Below are 5888 nucleotides of genomic sequence, written 5' to 3' on the forward strand. Positions count from 1 at the left end.
CTGCCTTCAGCTCAGGTCATGATCCCGGGGTCCTGGGATCGAGCCCCATGTCAGGCTCCCTGCTCAGCGGGAAGTCTGCTTCTCCCTCTGCCCCTACCTCCTGTCATTCTCTCTCTCTCTCAAATAAATAAATAAAATATTTTTTTTTTAAAAAGGTGCCGCCTGGGGCACCTGGGTGACTCAGTCGTTAAGCATCTGCCTTCGGCTCAGGTCATGATCCCAGGGTCCTGGGATCGAGCCCCGCATCGGGCTCCCTGCTCCACGGGAAGCCTGCTTCTCCCTCTCCCACTCCCCCTGCTTGTGTTCCCTCTCTCACTGTGTCTCTCTCTGTCAAATAAATAAATAAACTCTTTTTAAAAATAAATAAATAAATAAAAATTAAAAATAAAGGGGCACCTGGGTGGCTCAGTTGGTTAAGCCACTGCCTTCGGCTCAGGTCATGATCCTGGAGTCCCGGGATCGAGTCCTGCATCGGGCTTCCTGCTCAGTGGGGAGGCTGCTTCTCCCTCTGACCCTCTCCCCTCTCATGCTCTCTCTCACTTTCTCTCTCTCTCAAATAAATAAATAAATAAAAATCTTTAAAAAAATAAAAATAAAAAAGGTGCTGCCTACCAACACATGCTATGACATGGATAAACCTCAAAAAAGTATGCTAAGAGAAAGGAGCCAGACACAAAAGGCCACATACTGTAAGACTCCATATTTATGAAATGCCCAGAAGAGACAAATCCATGGAAACGGGGAGTGGATTAGTGGTTCCCAGGGGTTGGGGGAGGAGAGGGTGGGGAGTATAGTGTCTCCTTCTGGGGTGATGGAAAAGTTCTGGAACTGGATACAGTTAAAATGATACAGAATGTATACAGAACTGTATACATTAAAATGATAAATTTTAGGGCACGTGGGTGGCTCAGTCGGTTAAGCATCTGCCTTTGGCTCAGGTCATGATCTCATTGTCCTGGGATCCAGCCCCGCATTGCTCCCTGCTCAGCGGGGAGCCTGCTTCTCCCTCTGCCTCTATCCCTCCCCCTCTGTCTCTCTCCCCGCTCTTTCTCTCTCTCTCAAATAAATAAATAAAATCTTTAAAAATAAATTAATTAAATGGTAAATTTTATCTCATGTGCTTTTTTTACCACAAATTTTTTTTTAGTGTAAAGAAGATTCAAAAACCAAACCACACCACAGGTCAAGAGAGACAGTCCCTGGAAGAAAGGAAGGAACTTTTTCCTGCTTTTTGTCACAGGGCCCCCACGTTTTCGTTTTGCTCTGGGCCCCACAAATTACGTAGCCGGCTCTGGCGAGAAGCTTCCAGGCTCAGACCTGCCCTGACAGGGGGGCGTGGTCACCACCGCCCAGGGGTTGGGTCCACGAGCATCTCTCTCTTGAAGAGTTGGGACAACATAGGAATTCAAGACGCATACACGGGGCCTCCCTGCTTCTCTGCAACCCAACTCCTCAGTTTCCTAGCTATGCATGTAGTAAAGAATTAGCCTGAAGCAAAGATTGGTCTGGCCTTTGCCTGGGCTCCTGGGGGAGAACCCCTGAGCTCTTGGAATGTCCTGCCTGGTAAGAGTGCCCTGGTTTACCTGGGGGCCTTGGGCCACAGCAGATGGGCCACAACAGATAGGCACTGGATCAGTCCGACCCCTGGAGGGGCTAGAATCTGAACAACTTAAGTCACCATGCAGTCGCTGCACGTCTTTGCGACACCGGGGCTGCCCTAGCAAAGTAGTACGGGCTAGGTGGCTTAAAACAATAGGAGTTGTTCTTCGGGTCCTTCTAGTGAATCATCGAACCTCAGGGTGGTCGTGGGGACCCCCAGAACAGACTGTCTCCCTCCTCCGGGGTGGGGGCAGGAAGTCAGGGGGAGGCGGTGCCCAGCGGCCTGGGTCCGCGGGTCCGCAGACCGGGGCTCGGCGCGCCCCCTGGTGGCCCCGCGGCGGTCTGGAGCCCCAGCGCAGAGCCTGCCTCCGCCGGGAAGTTGCTGACCAGGAAAATTGCTGAGTTCCAAATCGAACAACCCAGTCCGAAACCGCACACAGAAAGCTTCAGTTCCTTTGCATCTGTAACCGGTTCCTCACTTAACTCCTCAACCACTTCTCCCTCAAACATGAGGGAACTTGTCACTTTTAACTAAATGGTTCTCAGGAGGTACCACAGAGACACCACACAGCATCAGCAGAGCACGTCCCCAACCCATGGCGTGTGGATCCAAAGGCATTGTGTTCCCTGCCCATCCCTCCAGTGGCCATTGCTACTATATGGTCCACAACCCGACCTGGGCCCCGTGGACAGAAGCCCTGAAGTGTCCCCCCCCGGGGGGGGGGAGGCTCTGTGGATCAGGGACACCGGGACCTCGGTCTCTGACTCAGTCACTCGGTTTGAGTCAGTTTTTCGATTTCTGCAGAGTTGCAAGATGGGCCCCTCAAACTTCCCTTCTTTCAAATCAAGTAAGCAGTTCGTTGCTTTTCCAGTAGATGAGCAGAAAGAATGAGGGGAGGGGGTGAGCCACCGGCAGGATTCCAGGGACCCAGGATCACATAGCATTGACCCGTTGTGGGTGCTGAGGACCGAAGAGTCACCCAATGCCAGGCAGCGTCCAGGAGAAGAGAAGAGCCCTAATTCTTTCTCTTCTCTAGGAGACATTATTGCCTCTGGGTCTCCTTGGCCTGACAACCAGGATCCAGTTGCCTGGATACAGAGGCCACCCTTCCTGGGAGAAAGAGGAGGGTAGAGAGCCTCCCAGGACTCACAAGGAATAACATCCAAGTGTGTGTGTGTGTGTGTGTGTGTGTGTGTGTGTGTGTGTGTGTGTGTCAGTCTTGCGTGTCTGCTTTATATGTATGTGTGTGTGTGTATATCTGCCTGTGGGTGTGCATGTCTGTGTCTCTGAGTGTGTTTTGTATACATAGGGGGTGAGGATACCTCGTTGTGCACACATGCTCAGTATTTGATATTTTTAAGATTTTTTATTTATTTATTTGAGAGAGAAAGAGAGAATGAGCAGGGAGGAAGGTCAGAGGGAGAGGGAGAAGCAGACTCCCACTGAGCAGGGAGCCCGATGCAGGGCTTGATCTCAGGACCCTGGGATCATGACCTGAGCCAAAGGCAGACACTCAATGACTAAGTCACCCAGGCGCCCTGTGCTGGGTATTTGAAACCAGCCTCAGAAGCTAATATTGAGAGAGACCATGTATATCTTGGGTATCATATTAGGGATTTGGATCATTATTTCTGGAGCAACGGGAGCCCCATTAAAGTGTTTAAAAGCAGAAAAATTGTGCTTCTAACAGTGAAAATATGAAGTGGTCCTGCAGAGCCTGCTCACTCATTAGGGAAGACTTAGCAGTGGCTGCCCCCAGCCTCTGGCTCGTTCTGCACATGAGACTCATTTCCTCCAGTCTTGGAAGGGGTACCTCCACACCTGAACATGCCTGTCAGGCTGAGCTGGGCTGGGGAGAGCCGAATCCTGAGCCCCGCACAGCCTTGAACCCTGGAGACCTGGAGCTGCCCCGGGTGGGGTCAGGGCATGAAGGTGGATTCACCTGTTGAGCTCAGGTCCATCAACTAAGGACCTGCAGTTGCAGGGTCAGCATGTGACTTCCCCAGACTCCTTGCAGGGTCCTGGCTGTGGTTCCTGGGGGCCAAGGTGGGGGAGGGGCTTAGAACAGGTGCAGAGGCCAGACATCTAGGACTATGAGATGTGACATTGCCTGGGGAGAGATGGAGGGGGTGGCGAAGGGGTAGGGCTGAGAGTGTTTCTTTCTCTCCCCTCCCACAGACAGAATCAGAAAAAATGCCATATCCTGGGCAGAAGATTCAAGGAGGCAGTGGATATAACAGGCAGAATAGTGGCCCCCAAAGATGTCCACACTCTAATCCCCAGAGCCTGTGAATATGCCAGCTTGCAGGGCAAAGGGGACTCTGTGGGTATCATGATGTTAAAGATCTTGGGAGGGAGAGATTATCCAGGTGGAACTTAAATGTAATCACAAGTTTGTAAGAAAGAGGCAGAGGGAGATCTGACAGCAGAGTAGATAGGAGGATATGTGACAACGGAAGAGCTTGTAGAGAGACCGTCGGTCTGGGAATGCTGGTGGTCACTGGGAACCTCAGGAAACTAGAACCTCCAGAAAGAACCGACCCTGCCAACGCCTTGGCGTCAGCCTCGGGAGGCTCACTTTGGATTTCTGGACTCCAGAACTGTAAGAGAATACATTTGTCTTGTTTTAGCCACTACATTTAAGTTTAAACCCCCTCTCCCTTGAGAGGCTCCAGGGGAGGATCCATCTCCTGGCCTTTTCCAGCTTCTAGAACTGCATTCTGTGCCTCGCAGCCCCTTCCTCCATCTTCAAAGCCAGCCATGTGGCATCTTCTCTCTCAGGCTCTGCTTTGAGCTGCTTTTCTGTCCCCTGGCCTTTGGTTCTGTGTCCCAATCTCCCTTTGCTTCCTTCTTAGAAGAATGTTTGGAGTTGGGTGATGGGCATTAAGGAGGGCACGTGTTATAATGAGCACTGGGTGTTATATGCAACTGATGACTCACTGAACACTACATCTAAAACTAATGACATACTATATGTTGGCTAATTGAATTTTAAAAAAAGAGAATGTTTGGAGTTACATTTGGGGCCCACCTGGATCACCCAGGATAATCTCCCCACCTCAGAATGCTTAACTTAATCCCATTGGCAAAGTTCTTTTTGTCATCTAAAAATTAACATTTACAGGTTCCAGGGATTAGGACCTGAGTATCTTTGGGGGGCATTATTCAGTCTACCACAAATGGCAATACCCATTTCAATGATGAGCAGTGGGCAGGTATTCCTCCCTTCTATCCAGGACCCTTTAAAATAGGGAAGGAGGGGCGCCTGGGTGGCTCAGTCAGTTAAGGGTCTGTCTTCAGCTCTGGTCATGATCCCAGGGTCCTGGGATCGAGCCCTGGGGGCTCCCTGCTCTACGGAGAATCTGCTTCTCCCTCTCCCTCTGCTCCTTCTCTCTCTCTCAAAAATAGATAAATAAAATCTTTTATTTTTTTTAAGATTTTATTTATTTATTTGAGAGAGAGAGAATGAGAGATAGAGAGCATGAGAGGGAAGAGGGTCAGAGGGAGAAGCAGACTCCCCGCCGAGCAGGGAGCCCGATGTGGGACTCGATCCCAGCACTCCAGGATCATGACCTGAGCCGAAGGCAGTCGCTTAACCAACTGAGCCACCCAGGCACCCCGATAAATAAAATCTTTTAAAAAATAAAATAAAATAGGCAAGGAGGTAGGATGAGTTATCTGTTCTCCAACAACACTGTCTTACTTCCCCGGGGGCTATGAAACAGACAGCCCCTCTCCTTCCCGGGCAGCCAATCCACACCAGCCAGAGAGAGTGAGAAGTGATTCCACTCAAGAAGCAGAGGTCACGAGGGGCACCTGGGTGCCTCAGTCATTGGGCGTCTGCCTTCGGCTCAGGTCATGATCCCGGGGTCCTGGGATCGAGCCCTGCATCGGGCTCCCTGCTCTGCGGGAAGCCTGCTTTTCCCTCTCCCACTCCCCCTGCTGTGTTCCCTCTCACTGTGTCTCTCTCTGTCAAATAAATAAATAAATAATCGGGACGCCTGGGTGGCTCCGTCGGTTAAGCGTCTGCCTTTGGCTCAGGTCATGATCCCAGGGTCCTGGGATCGAGTCCCACATCGGGCTCCCTGCTCAGCGGGGAGCCTGCTTCTCCCTCTGCCTGCCACTCCCCCTGCTTGTGCGCTTTCTGTCTCTCCCTCTCTCTGACAAATAAATAAATAAAATCTTAAAAAAATAATAATAAATAAATAAATAAATATCACTCCCCACTCTAGTTAATTTAGAAAAGTTAATTTAGACAATCAATACCAACCTAACATTGTACCATGTG

This window comes from Callorhinus ursinus, unplaced genomic scaffold (assembly GCF_003265705.2).
Source record: "Callorhinus ursinus isolate GAN/ISIS: 27379988/994484 unplaced genomic scaffold, GSC_fseal_2.0 scaffold71, whole genome shotgun sequence".
NCBI lineage: Eukaryota > Metazoa > Chordata > Mammalia > Carnivora > Otariidae > Callorhinus > Callorhinus ursinus.